This window comes from Dermacentor andersoni, chromosome 5 (genome assembly GCF_023375885.2).
Source record: "Dermacentor andersoni chromosome 5, qqDerAnde1_hic_scaffold, whole genome shotgun sequence".
In the NCBI taxonomy this organism is placed as follows: Eukaryota; Metazoa; Arthropoda; class Arachnida; order Ixodida; family Ixodidae; genus Dermacentor; species Dermacentor andersoni.
In genome coordinates this window covers 134,312,628-134,334,188 of record NC_092818.1, presented here as the reverse complement: position 1 = coordinate 134,334,188, position 21,561 = coordinate 134,312,628, and the positions used below count along the sequence as shown (strand labels likewise).

Below are 21,561 nucleotides of genomic sequence, written 5' to 3'. Positions count from 1 at the left end.
CCTGCGAGTGAGCAGGTACCTACACAAGCTCTATGTCTCTTCCTGGAGGCTTTCGCTTGTATAGAATGGTTCGGGCAGCGGAGGAGATTACCTCCCTGCTGAAGCTTCCGTAGTCTGTCTGAGTCGGTGATCACGGTGTACGCGCTCGGCTGTGCAATTGCGAGGGCCACGGCCACTTCTTCGGCAACTGCGGGGCCTGTTGTCTACAGGGACGCGCTGACGATCACCCTGTCTTTTGACGTAGACAGAAAACTATCGCTTTCGAATCGAGCAGGCGTCGTAGCAGACGACACTTGTAGCATTCCTCTCAAAGGCGCAACACTTTCTAACAATACAAAATTTTTATTTCCATTAATACTTGAGTATTTTTATCTAAGTTCATGCACGGTTGTTATTATTGTAAAAATAAATAATTCTTCTTTAGCGGTAAATCTGGCACAGATTTGCGGAAGAATGCCTACCCTTGTGTGCACCGGTGGTAAACAGTGCTTCAATCTCAATGTCACACAAAGTTTATGTAATGTGTTGTGCATTAAATAAGATAATTCTGAAATCAAATTATAATTTAGGCGATAATATTTGAGTATAGGTTTATTTACTGTGCCGCAAGTAAACTCCGATAGTCTAAAGATCGAAGTCAATCCGAAGCCTGTATTTCCCATCATTATCATGTAGGTTCAGTCAACGCGCAAAAGAGCCCACGTAGATACTAGTGCCACATTTCTATCTAGGCTATTTCGTTAGAAACTATGCGTTATTCATAGTGAGATAGTTTGAGCGCACAATTGACAAGGACACTGTGAAGGGGGACACAGGAGCGCTTATAATAAATAATAAATAATAATATATAGTATAATAATAAGAAGAAGAAGAAAAAGGAAAAGAAGAAAAAGGAAAAGAACGAAAAGAAGAGAAAGAAAAAAGAAAAATAAGAGAAAGAAGAAGAAGCAGATGTGGCTTCACTCGAAATTCGGCTTCGATTCAGGAACAACGGAAGAAACCACTCTGTTCTTATCTTTTTTTTTATTACTTTGACATACCTTCCTATTTCAGTATCTCGAATAATTTCTTCTCGTCGTTTTATAAGACTAACATTACGCTTTACATTTATCACAGCCCTTGCTTATTATGTGTTTTTTTTTTTTTAATTTTGAGGCTGTGAATTATTTAGGCTATAATTATATAATTACGCAAATATTCGCCATTAAGCTATAGTGGGTACGAGCCACATAAGTTCACTGTAAGGCTTGTTACGTCTTTGTGTTTATTAACTAATTAATTAGTTAATTCATCACGCCTACGAACGCGGGAGAAGTTGCACGAGCGCATTCGCACGGTAGTGCCGAGGGGCGCCAACGAGCCAGCTGTGCAAGAAGAAATAGCGGCAGTTACAACAGATACAAATTTGTGCAATGCATCCTTGTACAGATACTATTATTGGCCAATGGCCTATGGTATGAGCCACTCTTTGAAGAAGCAAACATATTTAGGCGACGAGTTCTTTAACCCACGCTCCGCTATATGCAAAATTATTTTGTTTGAATTCTAAGAAACATGTTTGAAACCAACTTGCTTCCCCCGTAATGTATATGAACCAGTATTCTGAGACAAGATAAGACTAAGGAGGTGATCGAAAGGCTCTCGGTCTATCCCCCTTAGTGTATTGGAGCCATGACAGGGGTTTATCATTATTACCGTCACTATTGGTGACGCTGTCGGCTGGAGCATAACTGTGCACTACGTTTAACTGTTATTAAGGTACGAGTGATAGCATTGCTGTATTGCTGCTGTATTGCTGGCGCAAATGCAGCAGCCAGCTGCATTTGCGCCCATGGCCAAGCGTCCATGGAATTCATCTGCATATTTTTTTAACTAGCTGAAGAAATACAGCACACCTTTTCATTGAACACACGTGGTGCAGACCTGGTGCGAAAGCAGATTGAAGCGTCCTTTACTCTTGCAGTGAAAACAGCATTGGGCTCGTTCAACGCATGGGCGGAACTTGAGAAGAATTCACAAAGCTTACCGTTCGCGAGTGCTCTTTGCTATTTATTGGCTATGAGGTTTCCCTAATATGTCCAGCAGCATGATTGCCTCAAGTTCTTTTTTTTTTTTACGAACAACTCCAGGGTAGGACACTTTAATGAGTACTTGCCCTGGCTCCTCTGTGGGTCCAAAAATCTCATGAAATACAGCGCGGACCGGCGCGACAGACGCTGACGCAGATTTATTTCTAGTTATGGTGCAGTGTTCCAGTGCCACAAAGAACGGACGCTGAGAGGAAAGCTGATTTCTGACGCTCGAAAACTGCCCTGCGCCCGTAGGTCACACGCTATTCGGACTAGGGTATTGTAAACGGAAATGACAAAGCAGCCACACCGACAATGATTGAGGTTCCGAAAAACGAAATTTCTTTATTTCATCGGAAAATCAGCAATGTCCAAAAACAAAGCAACACTGTTACATGTAGATTTTCGAGCTGAAGTGCTCGCTTCAACAAATAAATAGTGCCAGCATACGAATATATGACGCAGGAACATTTAAAGCATGATTAGTGAAGCAGGTCACAATATTTCCTAAATGGTTTTATATATCTACATCTGCCTAATTATTATCAGCCTTGGGATCTGTTAAACGGAATTATTGTTTTCATTATGGCTAATCACATAACTGTGTAATTCATTCGGGGGCAACTCCTTTCGCAATAATTTCTTCCTAATATAATTTATCAATATTTTTTTTTACGGTGAATATACACCACTAGTAATATTGGTTCGTCGGGAGTTAAATTTGCGCCATCCACAGTAGAGTTTTTTGAAACATTGGTTTTCAGCTACTGCCTCTGACTGACCGTGACATCAGAGGTATTCTGGGTTTCATATTAGCTAAGGCGATGAGGCTATGTAATATTTCTGACACATCTTCAAAAAGTTACTCGTAAACTAGACAAAAGCATGCAACTACACAGCGTATCAATTTCGTTATAAAATCCCAGAAGATGTCAAGATTGTCAAAGATAGCGAAAATTGGAACACGTTAGAATCCACTAAAACAAAATTATCATCACCGATTTCTATGAATATTTTGCTGAATACCAACCCAGGACTGGTAAATCTAGTACTGCAAAAACACGTTCCAATGTTCTATATTAAGCGAGAAAATTGAGGCTATTTCAAGACCCGTGCATGGTCATCCCAGGAATGTCTCTCGTTCTAATAATAAACTAAATATCATACTGATCTTTTATTCTGAACTGATTGTTTTTGTTGTAGTGAAGAGGGGTGTCTCAGGTTATCTTTCTTGCGTCTTTTTAGCCATGAAATGAGTTGAGCTTGAGTTTTCAGGGCTCCTATAATGCGTACTGCTATTACGGTGCATTCAGGTAAGAAGCACGCGAAAGCGTGCAAAGGCAAGATATTTTCAAGAACATAGCCGGGGGAGCTCATTTCTGGCATCGACCTCAAACTACATCTGCTATCTGAAATGCTCCCTTTGTACATGAACGATACGCCAGCCTAGTGGGAAAGCGCGATGACACCATTGCGACAGATGAGCCAGCTCGGTAGACTCAAATGAGGGCAGTGGCAAAATAGGTCCCGAATATTTTTCATTTTTACTTAAATTCGTATATTAGGCATACAAATTCTTGCACACCGCGTAAATGCGACTATTTTTTTAGCGAACATATTTTTCCACAAACAAAACATCTTAACTCAGACAAGCTGCACAAATCTCGTTATCGGGTCAAAGAAAGTTGCCAGCTTTAAAAGCGTGTGGTATACAGAACGCAGTTTCCTACACTTTAACTTTCTTACTCGACATCTATACCACCTCTCACACAGAATGAAAGCTATATGCATTTATTTAGTCTAACCATTGTGCGGAAAAAACACACCGAAATACCTTTTCTAACAGATAAGGCGAAAATTGGGGATTGTAAACCAATTTAATGATACTTTAGGAAAAATTTTACAATAGGTATTTTACGTGTTTGTATGGGACTCGACTCACCATAGGGCTTCTTTTGATTGGACTGCAATATTAGGGCGCATAGCCTTTGGTGATCCCAGCAGCATAAATAAAAGTGCGTCGTTTAGTTAAAGATACACAAGGAAACCATGATGTTTGTCATTCGAGCGTTGTTTAGAGATTTTTGAGAGCAAGACAGTTTGTGAACATTTTAGCTTGGAAACTTAAAGAAAACGTTTTATTACAGCACATAAGAAGCGTGAAGTAGAAGCCTTCAGAAAATGGCAAAAAAAATGAATAGGAAGGTGCCAGGCGGCTGCAAAGAATTGAGACAGGCCACATGTGCAAGAATGACTCCTTCGTGCCCTCCCTTTCAGCCTACGTTGTGAATAATAAATTAGTCTGTCTATATCATACTCTTGATAGCCTCTAAATCACCCCTTAACACAGTAATGCTCGGGCTGCCTGTACATTATTGCTATTAAGTCCTGCCACAGTCAAGTTCGTTGCTTCATAAACAAAATCAGGATCAGTACGCCTAAAACTAGGACAATTACCTAAGCAGTTCAGCCTAAAGCAGATCAAAATTCTGAGTCTACATCGAATGCTTTAGTTATTAATAGAGCATACCAATCCAATAGAGCATACCAACTCGAGTAGAAATATATTTATTTAAAGAGAAAAGACAGGCGGAAACCTTACTTTTCAGGCCCTTCTTTCCTAATTCGCCATTCAGTTTCAAGCAAAAGCAAGAAAAGGGGGAACGAACTTGTTTGTAAATTGAGCAGCACTTACCGAACAACAAACGGAATAATTTGAAGTTTAACCCTTAATCGAAGGCGCCCTGGAAACGTTCCAATAAGCCACTGACCTCTTCGCGTATTGTCGAGCCGAATGTTAATTAGATTCAGTTTGTCTTAATCCCGCGCGAGAGGTGGTGTAAATGTGGACTATAGAAGGGCTAACGTGTAGAAAACTGTGTTCTCCCCACCACGCGCTTTTAAAGGTGTCGACGGTTTACGACTCGATAATGGCAGTCTTGCACGTTGTCGCAGTTATGATTTTTGTGTGTGGAACCAAATGTGCGAAAAGTAGTCGCGTTTCCGCGCTGTGAATGGATTTGTATGCCTAATATAAAAAATTAAGTACCAATGAAAAATATTCGGGACCCATCGCGCTTTCCCACTACGCAGCGGCACCGTTTATGTACACGGGAAACATTTCAGATAGCAGTTGCAATGAGAGATCAATGGGAGAAATATGTTCGCCGGACTAGTTTTTAAAAAACTTACTGTATGAACTCTCGCGTGCTTGCTACCCCAAAGCACCGTAGAAGGAATACAGATACCGGAGGCCCTGAAAACTAAAGCTCAACTCATTTCATCGCTAAAAAGGGGCTAAAAGAAAATGAGACTCTCACTTATTCTTCTGTAGTACTACAAAAATGATGAGTCCCGAAATAATGAGTTCAAAATTCAAGATGAGTGTGGTATTCTTTTTAATATTAGAACGAGACATATCTTTGGGATGATCATACATGGCTGTTAAAATAGGTTCAAATTTCGGCAACATGATTGCAACATGATTTTCAGTGCTATATTTACCATTCCTGTATGGGTATGCTATGAATTTTCCATAAATATCGGCGATGAATATTTATTTAGGACAGCTCTTAAATGTTCCTCTACGCGCTATATATATATATTTTTTTCACTTTCGGTATTCTCGAGATTTAATAACGAAATTAATACTTGGTGCACTTACATAATTAATTTTCAGTTTGTGTGAAATCTTTTGAAGATTTGTCATAAATATTTTTCAGCTTCGTGGCTTTATCTAAAATGGCCTAAGAAAAACCCTGATTTCAAAGTCAAACAGAGGCAGTTGCTCAAAAACCAGTGTCGCGAAAACTGTTATGGGCTGATTGCAGTAGCCGTTTCGGTTCGCGATTCTGTGCGCAGCCTTCTCCGCCGCCGCTGTCCGGTGTCCGTAGCAGCTATCGCCGAGAATGAGAGAAAAAAAATATACCCAGTCCCCGACCGGGTCGAACCATAGCCCGGCGCCTGGGAGTCACCTACTCTACCATGGAGCCACGCCAGCGCTCACTTGCATTATTTCCTGGGAGCAGAATCTTCACCAAATAAAAAAAAAACGCTACAGAAATTTAAGGTGACTGAAAACACAAGCGTCCGAATAAATCCTCCAATCCGACGCTGTTCCTTGTGCAGCGTACGCACTTCGAACGCAGGCAGCAGATTATCGAAAAAAAAAAAAATCGACCGGTTGCTTCGCAGTGGCCCAGCGTGCCTGTAAGAAATTCTACAGTGACAAAAGTTATGTAGGCCAAGTACCATGAACATACCATATGGTGGGTCACAGGGACATTTATAACGTGGGAAACAAATTGTATAAAGTGTGATACCTAAATCGTTTTTTAACTTTTTTTTGCAGAATGCCCCTGGAGAACATGGTATCCATGCAATCTATAAAAAAGTGATCAATCGTTGCAGCCTATGTACAGAATCGGCAGTTTGTCGACCACGGCACGAAACAACCCATATTTCCTAACCATATTTTGACAGAAAAGGTTGCAGAAAGAAACTTTAAAATATATCGATTGCTGGTGGCATGTTCATTCCGCGTAAACGCTTAAGAAGAGATAGCCTTCTTCTGTGCTGTCAAGTGAAGTGTAGATAGTGCGCTTTACATAACACAACAGTCTTGCTCAGTTTCTGGTGCAGAAGTAAACTTTAAAAAGATTTCCGGGTTTTGGTTCGGTCTGTGGTGTACGATGCCAACCCACTTCGCAGGCATTCAGTGGAGGCAAGACTAAGTACTTAGGCGTACCCATCTCTCAATATCCGAATCGGAATCCACTCTGGTCAGCGGAATTTGCAGCAGTACGACGGAAGGTTAACAACTGGCAGGTGCGGCAGTTATGGTTACTTAGCCAATCTTGGCTAAGTAACCATAACCGTAACCAATCTCGACTTATGTAGGTCCTGCAGATGTTACAGGGCTAGCATCTTAGGTTGCAAATTTTCCGTCGTGTGTTTGCTACATATATTGAGCTCGTGTGTTGAGGCCATGCAGAGTAATAATATATTAGGCGGCCGTTAGGCGGCTCAGGCGGCTGCTGCTAGCGGCGCTGCCATGCGGGCGCCGTATATTGCAAGCGATCAGCGACGGCGGCCAAAGAGCGCGCCCGCACGAGCCTCGTCACTTCATTCTATGGCCTCATCTCCAAAGCGATCTGCGATGTTTGCACACTGCGCGTAGTGCTGGTAGCTTCGTACGCGCTGCGCTTTCGACGTTTTGTTCGCGCTTTTTGACAGCGAGTTTCCGCGCTTATCGAGCGAGAAGTGTTCGTTTATCAGTGCGCGCGTCACATCGGGCTTGCAAATTTATTTAAATCACGTTGGCGGGCTAGACGATTTGAATACACTTAGTGAACGTGTAAGCGCGACTGAAGGAGAACGTGGAAAGAAACATACACACAGAGACAGCGCGATCTCCGCGTGCTTTTTCTTTCTGCGCGCTCGTTCAGTTACCTTTACACATCATGTCATTATTAATTGACTTAATAAGCGAATGTTTCCAAACTACTATCCTTCATTCGTACAGCTGTCTACTAATTTGCTATCGCAATAGGTATTCGCCTTTCCTGTGATGCTGCAAGTTTTTTTTTTTTTTTCAAGAACCTATTGTGGGTGACATATTATTACCTTCCCGTGGGCAAATAGTACTAGTGGTGTAGACTTACCGTAAATACTTTGGTGGGGTACAATGCGGAAATTTAAGAGGGAAGGCCTTCTTAATTGTGAAATCTGCAAATCAATAAAATGCCATTTTTCTAAGAATTCTTTCCGAGACATCTGTGCTCAGTTTCACAAAGCGATGTTTGATTCCTTCCTACAGAGACATTTGCGCACCTTATATAATATGTTTACGGCAAACCAAAATAGCAGGGACCCAATAGTATTTCCTTATCTGAACACACTCGGGTGTAAGTGTGTTTTTGTTACAGGCACCTGAAATTCAATAAACTGCAAAAAATATATATACAAACCCCTTCACCTGAAATTGGGCTCTGACCCCGCAACTGTGCAGAAGTCTGTTCCTTTCTTTCTATATTTATTTGTTTATTGATATAAATGTTTATGTGTTTGTTCGTTTATTCGCAATACCTCGAAACTTGCAAGGAAAGGACAATACTTCAGGGGAGGACACAGAGAAAAATGGCGGGTTAGGTTAGGTGGCACGACTTGAAAGAGGGGGGGGGGGTCTGCTTCAATGGTAGCTTTAAAACGAGAAATGTCGGTAATAATGGCAATGACATTAGAAAGAGTGATCAATTTTAGGGCTGTGCACGCAAAAAAGAAGAATATTGATATGTAGTGGAATGAACATGTGGGGGATTCACAGCATCATGTTGCATCAGGCGGGTGAAAGGATGCGCTGAATGAGGATTTGGTTCCTGATTTGGTAGTGAACGAAAAAAGCCTGAAAAATAAGCAAAGGCGAGCAGTTCTGCTACGGGAGGCGAGCGAAGGAAGACGCAACTGGGGTATTTTGAAGATTAAAAGAATGCTTTATAAGAGTGGTCAGAAAGAATGAACCTAGCAACTCGATGCTGGATTGATTCGAGGGTATCGATCATGTTATTATGAAGGTAGTTATAAATACCACAGGCATACTCTGGTTTAGATTGAATTAGGTTTAATAGAGCGTGGTGTGGATCAGAGAACAGACGGGGATAAACGATACTCTTGTTGACATTAAGAGAAAAAACAGATACAGCTGGACACGCCATGTAATGCGCAAGGGAAATGACCGGCAGACTGTTGAAGTTACCGATTGGGTGCAAAGACAAGGGCAGGGCTACCGAGGATGGCAAAAAAATAGGTGGGGCGATGAATTTAAGAAATTGGCAGGCACAAGTTGGAATCACCAAGCGCAAGACAGCGGTAATTGGAGATCGCTGGGAGAGGACTTCATCCTTCAATGGACATAAAAAATTATTATTATTATTATTATTATTATTATTACTATTATTATATATGTCTATCATGGTCGTATATGCCGTACAAGGATGCTGTACTACTGAACATATTATTCAACATTATTTCTCAGAATTAGCAAAATGGCAACCCGCCATCAAATGTCTTGAAACGCCATTTACAGCGCAAGGCGTCCATCTTACATGTTTTCAGATTAATAAATATTAAATGTTCAAAAGAATATCGCTGCTCAAATCTGAAGACGATATAGTTTTACCGGCGTCGCTTGTTACGTGCTGTGTATGGGTGCCTGCGTGATCTCACTACAGGGCCTACACGGCGTCTTAATGTTTCCGAGGGTGCCAGCGAAATTGGCGCACCCGCGCAGGTCACGTCCGCGTTAGTCTGTGCTTTTTGGGCAGAAAATTTAAGAAACCGCAGGAAACATCTTGGAACTTTAGTCGGACCCGCGCATAGTTCGAGCACCACCCGATCGCTGAGAAGTGCTTCGCCCTTGGGGCCAAACTGCCCATTCTTATAACTAGACGGTTGCTATGTGAAGCGCCTATCTATAACGCGCCCAGCGCACTATGTTTTTGCAAGTACACGCTTCCACTAGATTATTCCTCCTTTTCAGGGGAAGAGGGGGGGGGGGGGGGGCGGGACGAGTCAGTGGACTAATGGTTAGAGCTTCTATGTTGTGAAGCCAATTTCGTAAACCAGACCGTCCGACAACAATGTTTCATTTATTTCTAGTGACAACTTGACTTGGCTGTGACTTGGCTCTTGTGACAAGTGACTTGGCCATAAACGGCGAGAAATTGACAAGCCGAAAAGTGTGGAGAAAAGTCAAAGAAACCTATAGTTTAACACATCGCTAATCAAAGGACTAGAAACAGAAAGGAAGTTAGGGTCGCAAGAAAACGCTACAAAACGAGCAGTTGAGATCAACCAGACACATCCAAGCAACAATACTATGTTGAGCGTTCATCATACGTCAAGTAAACATCAGAAGCAAAAAAAAAATTTGCTTGGAGGAATTACTCCCAAGGATAACAATAAATCCACTTAGTAAGTGGGTGGCTTTGTTGCGGGCTTCATGAAGATTATTTCTGTTCTTCCTATCTTCAATTTCTATTTCTCCATATATTTATTTATGAAAAGTGGGCAGGCGTACTGTCCCTTACTGCTTTCGGCTGACAGCCTACGTCTATCTTTCCCTTTCCTGTTTCCAAAGCAAACAATAATAATTATACCGCGATTAGTACAACTGTATTAACAAGCGTCTTCACTATAAATTTGGATTTGATTTCCACACTTTTCGATTTGTGTATCCTGAATCATTTCTTCTGATAGCTTTTCTTTAAAATTAGCATGCTACATTACATTTGTTACAGCCCATGTTTCTCATGAGTTGTTGAATTTCACAACTGTGAATTATGTTGGCTATTTTTATGTAATTACGTGTTTATTTGCCACTCAGCCATAGTAGGTACGAGCCATACAGGTATAATTAAAGAGCAGCAAATACGACAGATACTCTTATTGGCCAAACACCCGTAGCGGGGATCAGTCACTCTTTCAGGAAATAAACAAACACACTCAAGCGATGATTTCTTTACGCCATGCCCTGCTATGCAAATTTATATTTTCGAATTCGAACTTGGGTCACTAAGTATGTTGCACAAGGCGTGCGTTGCTCTACAGTGAACGCATTTGATGCCAACTTGTGCAGCTAGGTTTTTGCACCTGGGAATGTGCTTCTCAAGAATGGCGAAAAAGATCCCTTGAATTTGTCGCTGTTCTTCGGTAACCCACGTCGCCAGGGTTACCGAAGAACAGCGACGCGATGCTTTAGTGGTTTGCGCCAGAGATGCACTGGCTATGTGTCCCCCCCTTCAACGAACCTCTCGCCAACATGACTCAGCGGTTATGTACTGCTGAGTGCGCGGCCAGTGAGGGAACAATTGTCAGCGTTCGCAGGTACCTTTGCGCCAAGCTTCTCGTCGCGGGGTCACGTGAAAGCTTCTCGGCATGGCCACCCGACGGGGCGCAGTCTGTCTAAAAAGAAGCCTGAGAGATGATCCCGGTTGCCGCATGACGCGTTTCTTAGCGTTAGCCAACCACCGGTGCTCCATGCATTTGGAAGGCCATGCGAAAGAGGCATTAAAAGATGGAGGAATTAAAACCAACCGGGAACCAAGCTCTCATGCAATACCAGAACCAAGCCGTGATCCGCTGTGCAGGGTCACGTGTTGAGACGGCTTTCTGACACAGCAAAGACGAAGAGAATGGTTTAAGTTAGAGTTCGCTTGAGAGGTCTCATGACGTGACGTAATACTACCTTCTATTTTATCCCCTTTCCCTATGATAGGGTCATGTATGAATGTATATTTTAAAAGTGCGCGAACAACTCCTTTTGACCAATAGTTCACCAATTTATTTCTCTCGGCTTCTTACCTTTTACTTGCAATTCAACCCTTATCACTTCCCTTAGTCATTAGGACCATGTGAATTTTGCTACTGTGAATTAATTTCTGTTATCATTTCGCTCTATCGATACGTGAACGTTGCCAACCCTCCATAGTGGGCTTCAGCCAGGCAATAAAATAGCAAAACAGTTAGTGCTACTTTGCATTCGGCGACGACGGCGAAGAGGACGTAGACCCCGCTCGCTGGAACGTCGTAAGTCTGCAGTTTCACTTAATCATCAGCATTCCAAGATAATAATGGAACATTTGGCCCATGGCTATTTGTTTTATTCATCAGCAGCTGCAGCAGCGGCGGCGAAGGCCCGACGCCCATTCCGACAACGTCGTGAAATTCAAGAACAAGGGCAAAATTTGCCGACGTGGTTCCACCGTAAGAAACCACCGGCAGACACGGCCCGGACCATCTAACGCAGGACAACCCGGCTACCCTCGCCACGGTGAGAGCGTTTTCACTTCATGCCTATACACCCGCCTTTATATGCAGCCCACCGCAATTATCGCACACTTCAGCACACTGATGGTCGCAGCAGTGCGGTGGGTCTTTGGGTGTTCTCGCAGTTGTGATTGGCGCCGCTCCTCACGCAAACGGTGCGCATTACCTTATAATTCGCTTTTATTGCGATAGCAAAGATAGGGACACTCCAGGTGCATTTTTTTTCGTCGCCGTCACCATAATGTTCGGTATAAATTTCAAGACGATAACACCGTCGAAGTGCGTCTATGCTGTATGTAAACGTGAAAGCGCGCGAGGAAGGCCCATGATGGCGGCTCAGTCAGGCTCTCGAGAAGGCGGAAGGCGAAGCGCAAACGCGCCGTCTTCCGTCGAACGAAACGATGACGTTGACCTCCTACAGCAAGTGCGCATTTCGCGACCAGGCCAAAGCGCAACTGATGAACGCGGCTCAATGTCGCGCGCCATGTAGGAAAGTGGGGAGGCAACGCGAGAGAGAAAGGGGGTGGCTTCGACTCCGCCAACAAGTGCGCAATTTACACGGTCGCGCGCCCCTTATCTTTAAAGAGACGTATTGCGTGGAAGGGAATCTCTATCTTGAACCGGATCCCTTGCGTTGATGCGTAGACTGTACGGATGTCACTTCGCTCACTGCTCACAACGGCGTTTTGACAGCGAGTGTGTGCGATCATCGACTGTGATGTGATCATGATTGATTGTGCGTGCTGACACCATGCTATTTATTTTTATTAGTAAGCGAATGTCTCCAAGTTTATAGGGCCCATAAAACGACTATCATTACTTCGTATAGCTGTCTACTAATTTGCTATCGCAATCGGTGCTTAGCTTTTCGGGCTAAACTGCGACTTCTTCAAGTTCGTTTTTTTTTTACATACTTATGTTCTGCTCCCATTGCAGTTCCATCGCTCGAGCATCATGGGCCTCATACTGCTGATCCGTGAGCAAAATCTTTCTTCTTCCTGACTTGACAGACGCTCCGTAAAGCCTTGACGGTGCCCTCCGCAAACACTCCTTAATATACGAATAAGGCTAATATTACAGAAATATGGGGCTGATTTCACAAAGCTTTTCGTGCGTAAGGGTTCATTGCCATTGACGCGACTCCTTCGTTACTAAAATATTCAGCACTAGTATCGGCTAACATTTTATCTTACAAGCTATTCTAGCTTACGAGGAATTGAACGGGAAGTCGAACACGAAGTTGAGGAATTATTAGAGCGCATTTGATTTTTGCAACAGAAACAGAATTGCACTTTATTAGTAGGATATCGCCTGATACGGGGCTTCAACAAGTATTTCAAAAAAAAAAATATATCACGCATATACAACGCGCATGTTGGAATCTATGTTAAATGAAGCTTTGTTGATGCAGTAAATTCAGTCCCATACAACTATACGCGATTCTCATAATTTACCTAATTTTCATTTTTGCAGCTATGCCCCAGAAACCTCAATAGGGAATGCTATATTTATTAATAATCATTTGAGCCAACGTGAAATTTCTCGTTTTTAGCCTTTCAATGAGCTAGGAGAATCTAATAAGTTGTTTACACGGAAGAAGCTGATGAGCTCGCTGTGATCGCATACCGTGCTAACTCGCCAGTATCTAATGTTTTCACAACGGTATATACTAATATATTTTTACCACAGCGGAGCACCATATATGCTGTCATACTGTGAAGAAAACTAAAGAGAAATTTAATTTTAGAACATTATACGTGCGAAAACTGCGACCTGATTATCAGGCACGCCGTAAGGGGGGACTCCAGATTAATATTGGTCAAGGATGATGAGAGCAGTTAGCAGCGAGATCAAAAGTCTGAAAGAGGTCATTGGTGAATTCAAGTAGTTATGTGACCCAAGAAATGCCCGCTCTGAAGCCCAGTCGGACGTTCAGGAAGTACTGATTTTGTTCTAGATCCTCATTATTGCGCTTTAAGACGTCGTCTGAAAGTTATCGAGGGATCTTTTGGGTCGAGTTTAATATTACTGTAGCCCTGCTAACACCGTCTCCATCAGAACGATGCAGGTGCGCGCACAGCTACACTCACACAATTTTGATATAATGGAGGGCCAACGGCGTGATGAACACGGTGTTCTTGCAATCTCTCTCGTCAAGGTTTAGATGTCGGTAGGCAGGTTTGAGACACATCGAAATAAAATACATAGCGTTACACAGCCGGTCCGATGCGTCGTCTATCCATGGGCGGGGCTATGGACACTTATTTTTTATCGTGTTCAGGCGACGACAGTCGACACAGAAAAGCAGGATTCCGACCTCTGACTTCACTAAGGCTACAAAAAAAGCCGCGGGCTCCATTAGGGCTGGGTGATTTCGCTGCTTGATGGCTTCTCATTCCTGCATCGAAAGTTCGAAACTTGGTGCGGGATCTGAAGGGGTGACCGAGCGCTTGCTCCAGTTATTATACGACGCTAGCAACTGGTGTTTGTCAAAACTTCGTTGACGCCGGCAAGCAGTAATGGTTTCATCGGAGCAGACTTTTGAGCTGTTGGGAAGATTTGGACTGACGTCTAAGGCTGGTTCACGAACTATGGCCGTCATGGCTGGTGTGGCAGAATCCAAGTGGACAAATGCAATACTAGTTTCCACTATTTTCTGAATGTATGCGATCATCGTGCCCTTTGCTAAGGTGTTTTTACTTCTTCCTGAAGTTTGTCAGCATCACTTTCGTTAATAGAATGCCATCAAGTGGAGTGATTCCTCTTAGAACGCAAGTTTCACGGTCGAACAAGGGATTTTTGTCTGCCTCAACGACACCTTCCACTTCGGCGGGTGTTTGGGTGCCAACGTAGATCATGATACTGCAGAGACTCGGAAGGTTCAGTACAACTTCGAGAACACTTAAAGCACATGGAGACTGCGAGCTCTCCAGTTGCATCGGTTGCTCTTCGGGTAGCGTTATCGACTCGAACTTCGGGTCAAATATTGTGCCGTGTTGGTTCACAAAGTCCATTTCGATATATCATCTCGCGAGCACGGTACGAAAATAACGAACGTTGAAGGATTCGTGAAGTCATGAACGATAATTCTTGCCGTGCAGATTCCAGTCGGCGTTATAAAGTGTTTTATAGCGAGATTTGAGGGACGTGTCGTGTAGCCTTCACTTTCCTTAACTTCGCAGTGAATAAACCACTTAGAATGTAATCATATAATATTAGGCTCCTGAGTCTACAAGTGCTGTGACTTCGTGACCATTGAGAAGGAAATGGAGGTTGATTATTTTTCGCCTTGTATTGCACTTAGGTCGCTGCGTTCGGTCGCGGCTATGTCGTATGGTCTCGCCCTTGTTACGACCCATATTAACGTCTTCTGGAGGCGGAGTATTGTTGGATTTCAAGTTTTTGCTGGATGAAGGTGTGAGACCACGCTATATTGATATTCCATTATGTTATAAGCAGCACGAGATTTGTCACGGAGCACAAAGAAGCAACAAGGACAAGCGAGTGGAGATGCGCGTGTGGATAAGCGAGACATGTCGTTCCTCCGTCGTTGAGTTCGATCTTGAAGCGTCGTTGTCAGGGGCGTAGGATTTTCGGAATTTCTACGAACAGCAATTGCACCTTCATGGGTTGCTGCTTTCAGTTTTCGGGACATGGGTTAACTGACCGGCTACGGGTTGGGCCCGTGTATGGTCGGCGCTGAGGCGAAAGGTAGCGGTCAGGCGACGGCGAACGGCAAGATTTTCGCGGTCTGCCCTCAGTTGCTTCCTTGCAGTCGAAGGTGTCCCGTGGTCATTCCACTTATCGCGGACAATACGTATCCAAGCTGAACCCTCATAGTCCTTTCTGACGGTATGGGCATTGGGCGTGGGTCAGTGCTCCACATTGGTTGCGCAGCGGGCGATGGGCCGGGGCGCGCCAAATGTCCGCCATCTTTGGAGCGTTCCACTAGCCGACGAGCGCGTGAGCTGGCGGCGGCGGCGGCGGCTGTTGACAACGGAATTGCAGCGTCATGATGCTTTGACGAGGGCGTGGAGGCGAAACATGGCGGCAGGAGGCAGCAGCACAGTTCATGGCTTCCGGACGAGGCTGCACTGGTTCTGGAACTCTCAGAGACTGCTGGATTTTTCCATGGACGATGTAGGCAGTCGAGGACACTTCAGGCTGTGGCAATGGGAACAACGTCAGCAGTTCCTCGCGCGCGACGGTTCTGAGCGTCTCCCGCACGTCGTAGGAGTAGAGTCCGTACGCTCGTGCGCAACCTGGCCTCACATGACCCATCGATTGTCTGCTGCACATTTCCAGCGTCTTTTTGATCCACGACGCCTTTGTCAGATATGTCGCCACTGGCTTTGGCGGATCACGCCTTACTCCGGCGAAGGGCTCTTGTTTTATACCGCCTATAACGAAACGAACCTTATTTGGACATGTCGATATTGGCGTGGCGGATTAGCCGAGTCATTTTCTCGGCGATTATCCCGACGTTCTCGTTAGGTAACTGCAACCGGTATTACAACAGAGTGTGAACTACCTCTTTGAGTACGACGATATTGAAGGGTTTGCAGGAGGCCTCTGCAAAAATGTCCCATGTCCTATGCTGTTAAGGTGCATACTCAATTTAATAACCACGACATCTTGGAGTCTTCCAACTAGAAGAACACACGGCGCAACTTAGAAGCTCCTATGTGTTCCATTTCCTGACCGTCGAAATCCATTCAAAAGTCCTAAGCCAGATTTCGCGATGATGTGACTATTTCCCTTGCCTGCTATGGGACGATGGCTGCGGCAGATGCTGCATCCGTCATCGTGGCTTGCTGACTTGACCTTGATTTTCCTGGTGGTCTCCCGTCGAATTCCGTGCTGGGCAAGTTTTGTAGCCTTCGGGTAATTCGATGGTGCGGAGAGACACTGCCTTTGACTTCGTGGTTGAGGCTATGGTCACCTGAACATTAATGATGAAGCACCTCAACCAGATATCACGTTGTTGTGACAGTGAAAAATAGTGAAGTTTCAATTCGTCGGGCTGGGAATTTAACAAATTATTGGGCGAACTAGGGCCCAGCAAAAACAAATGACACTTAAGCACAACGATAGCGGAGAGCAAAGCAGACAATCGCCGAGAATCTGATATGCAGGTGAACTGCGTCGGCTTTTCTCGCTGGTGCTTGTGCACCTAACAGAAGATATACAACGATTCACATCACGCGTACAATCTGATAACACAAAGTTCGGCGAGAACATACACCGCGTATAGAATCAACGCTAACATTCGAGTAAGTTCCAAATCACGCAGGCGCGTCTTGCGTTCAGCGATAAGGTTAAGTTAACGGGTGAAATCAACAACACTTACATAGCACAAGGCCTGTTCACTCGGATCCATGATGTCATACTAGCTTCCTTGCCCAACTGCCATAGAATCCAATCGGGGTGCTCTCAAGTATGCCGCAGTAATTCTGACGTCACCACTTTCGTCATGCCAGCCTTGGCAAAGCAAATTTTCGGCCAGGTAAGATAACGTCATGGATAAGAATGAACAGGCCTTGCGCTTCTAGGTCACGTTGGTGAAATGCAGTCCTCAGAAAAAGGATAAATAACTACATGTGTCAATAGCGTAAACATCATCAATAGTTGCGCTCGCATTCTCTCTGTGAGCATCAAGAGGGTTATGGTTTCTTTTGACACCTCCTGGCAGCAATATTAGCAGATCAGACACTATGGCAAACACAGAAGGCAGCGCGCTGATAAATTTATCTGTGCTATAGCCAGCATACGTAGCCCAGGCACGACAACGCCACTATCCCTTAGTCAGAGCTGCGGTACCACGCAATCTTTTTCACCTAACTCAGCTTGCTAAAAGCATTGTACAAAGCGCATTGCTGCAAAGATGTCGCGCAGCCACATTTGTTAGGTGACCTGATGCTTAAACAGCCACGCCGAGTTCCCGCTAACGATCGTGTTGCCAACTTGCCTGACGAAATTCACGGTTATGGCGAGAACTGGCCTGGCGTTGCCAAGATCGAGGGTAGCCGAAAGGTGTCTGTCGCTGCACAATATCCCAGCCGGTCTGCATCTAAGTGAGCGAGAAGCGTCTGACGGGAAAGTGATGTCCCGTTCCGGTCAAGCGAGTGTGAAACCACTCCCATCGGGAATTATTCGTAATGCTTACAGACGCTAAGAAATAGCGCTGTAGAACAAGGCGGCACCCATGCCTCCCGCTTCAGCGCGAATTCTCATGAAGGCTACGCTCTCACTCGCGTTGACCGCTAGTAACTGCTGTATTGAGCTATCGCTTTCGCTAGAATCACGTGAAAGGTTAATTTTCAGCGCATAGTGGGTCCATTTTCTGAGGTCGTTGGGCGATTCTGCCACCCGTGGGCCTAATGAGACACTTCCGCACAGAAATAGCAGTATGGTCGCTAATGGATCGTCTTGGCTTGGATATGTGTGGCAGGAGGCAACGGACGTAACAGACGAAGCCCTGTTTTATAATGTTTTCCTTGAATTTCCTTGATGCGCTTTGGTTCAGCGAGGCCGGAGCAATAGTAAACATGTCCGCAATAGAGATTAGTAAGAGGCGATTGGAAGATTGGTGGAAGAAAAGTAAGGAAACGACAGAAAACGGAGACGTACAAAAGCAAAATTCGCAAACGGTGATCAGAAAATTTGGTTCCGGGAGTTCATATTGGCTTTTCTTTCTTTATTTCTTTTTAACATTGGTATGACATTAGGCAGTATAATAGCAAAAACTTGGTGGCGCAACCCACCACCACGTTCCAAAGGGGACGCTCACAAAATTCAGCCATCCATTTTCTTTGCCGTTGAGTTTCCGTGAAGTAAACTGAAATACTTGAATGGACACGCACCGTAAGTCCCGCAAAGGTGCTTACCTTTACCGAACGTAAGGCGACAAGCGCTTTTCTAAAACTGTATATATAGCGAGGCGCATACGCTAACCTGGGTAAAGAAACGTAGTGTGAAGCGATGTCGAACCGCTTGTTTCATGTCAAAGATATGCGCTTTTTTTAACCGTTTCCCGAAGCATGGCATCGATCCCCTCACGTGTCCTGCATTCCAGATGCCGTATTTTCCAACTTTTTTTTGTGTAGATGAGCATAAAAATTACAATGCTTGCTAAAAGGATTTGTTAGGTCATTTGAGGCAATTTTAAGTAGGTGGTAATGTGTCTTCACCCATGTTATCATGACTTGGTAGAAAGGTAGGGTCCAATGCGTTTTTATTACTGCTGACCACATAGAAAATTTCAGACAGACCTAAAGATTTGTGAGTTTAGCTTCAGTTTTTGATGAACAACTCTGGCTGAAATGAGACTAAAATTAAAGGTATATGATTTATTCCCAGATTTATTACATCAATTGTCTTATTTTCCGAAAGATGTTTTAGAGGATTTATTTAATTATTTACGTGCTCTCAGGGACGGGAGACGTTACAGAGAGGTGTGTGGACAAGAATGAATATGAACAGGAACACTTCTTTACAAGAGTTCCTCCATTACGGACTTACAAATACGTGGGTATTGCACCGGAGTGATATGGGACAATTCCTATCGACGTTGGCCTTTGGGACAAATTATTTGTAGCAACGTGTGGTGCGACAATTATTTGCATATGAATAATTCCTATTAACGCTAATAAGTTTCGTAGTGCTTAAGTAAACTTGGCAGAGCCACATAGCGGGAATGCCAGTGCCCGTTGCAGCGCCGACAGTTCTTTCGAGTGGATAACAGCGCATCAAGACACTTTCTGAGGATTTCGCGGTTTGTTCATTGACGTATCTGGCAGCGAAAATTTAGATGTCCTATCGGATTTTTTATTTCGTGCAGATAGTGCACATTTTTTCGCTTGCGCCCTAAAAAAAGTTTAGGCCCTTTGGGGCTTATCTTGCCACAGAACAATATTTGTCATCTGTCTTGCCCACATTTCCTTTCTTTAACGCAGTGAGCCCGGTATTTCCGATTGTCCCATACGGCTTGCGCGTTATCAGCTTGACACAGCATTCTCGACAGGGAAGGAGCGGGCGCCGAGTTTTCAACAGAGGAAACGCAAGCAAGGGAGATGACTGTTATTGTTGTGTGACAAATGTACACCCCAAAGTGTGTAAACTTTTTTTAGAGTGTACAAGGCACGATAGTTGTGTATGAATCTGTAATGAGTCGAATACATCGTTAGTATGGTAGCATACATTGTTGGACCAACGCGTCTTTTACAGATGGCCACCTTACGACTGCGCCACCACGACAGAACCCACAAAATACCAACGTTACTGCAACATGCCATCACTACAATTAATCGCTCTATCTACGAATGTTTGGGTACGCTTGAAAGCCGTTCTGATAGCCTAATAAATATCATATAGTGTGTTCCACACGTAAGGGCCATAATTTATAGTAGTTTAAAATCATATCGTCTTCCTTGCAGTCGCCGTAGAATTGTACATTATCGTGGCTGAGCTTATCATGATGCTGCACTTCGACATGCTGCTGTCGATCAGCATACTGGACATCCTCGGCTTCGGGACAGCTGGAGTCCGTTCCGGAACCGTGGCGTCGTGGCTCCAGTCTCTCCATCAAGGAGGTGCCATCACCAGGCGAGGATGGTTCGCCAGCCTCCAGAGATGGGGCATGAACGGCGGCGTCCCGACGCAGTGCCAAAGAGCACTCAAAATCGTCGGGTGTTGCCTGCTGCTTCTGGCACGTGATCCCGTATAGAGAAGCACGGCGTAACCTGGCAACCCAAGAAAGACACAGCTCAGCGTCTGCAGCTGCAGACAGGTGGAGCTGTCTTTGCCGGGTTAGCCACACACTGATGAATAAAATTTCTCCAACACTCGACATGGGCATGCACTTCGGCATGACTGTTGAAGATCCGCAGGAGAGTATGACGAACGTTGAGGAAGAAAGCGCCATCGAGTGAGGAGAGTTCCTGAGGGAAAGTGAGTGAGAAGGGATTGATGGTGTTGCTCGCTGTCTCACGCAAATGTCATTCCCGGTTAAACCCACGCGCCAGCGTGTGGGATTGTTGAACTCGGGTTGCTGTTATCGTAAGGACAGCTATCGAATCTTTCTGTAGGCAGTCTTGGCCAATAATAAATAAGCCAGTTCATGTGCAAGTCACAAACGGGCCCCATGAAGCTGTGGCCAAGGCGCATATCCAGCCATGTACGAGGTCGTTCGTGTTGCGCGTATGCGTGGTTGTGCACAGCCTCCCTGTCGCATGCGAACGTGTATAGGTAGGCCAACTGGCTAGATGACTGAATACGCGCTTTGTGAGAGCAAAAATAATCTAAAAGGTCTCACAGGCCCGCATTGGGCAACACATTGCCGCGGCTGTGCGTGCGGACTGTTGTTCCTAACAACCACGGTTTTGCTTCGGCACAGAAGCTTTACACTTCGGTCATGAAGCGCACAATGAGGAGGTTGACCCGCCCAACAGCTCAGCAAGATGCATGTAAAATACATCGGATTGAGTACACAGCTAAATATAACATGTCTGGTGAGATTATGGAAGCTTGTTTTGTAATGCGAAATCTGTAGAGACGGGGCGTCTCTACAGAGTGTAAATGTATTTGTGAACCACGTAGAACGATTGCCGACTGTCTGTGTTGCTTAAACTCGGTGGAAACTAGCTATATTTACTTTCTCAAGTTGTCC

The 21,561-nt window shown here is 44.5% G+C and overlaps 1 long non-coding RNA gene across 1 annotated transcript; it reads left to right on the top strand.

Annotated features, from left to right (window-relative positions):
• The first annotated feature begins 11,707 nt into the window (after positions 1-11,707).
• On the top strand, positions 11,708-21,041 carry LOC129384796 (uncharacterized). The gene is made up of 4 exons (XR_011894655.1): positions 11,708-11,898; positions 12,831-12,870; positions 20,121-20,223; positions 20,330-21,041. It is a non-coding gene; the product is annotated as an uncharacterized lncRNA (long non-coding RNA).
• Positions 21,042-21,561: the final 520 nt, after the last annotated feature.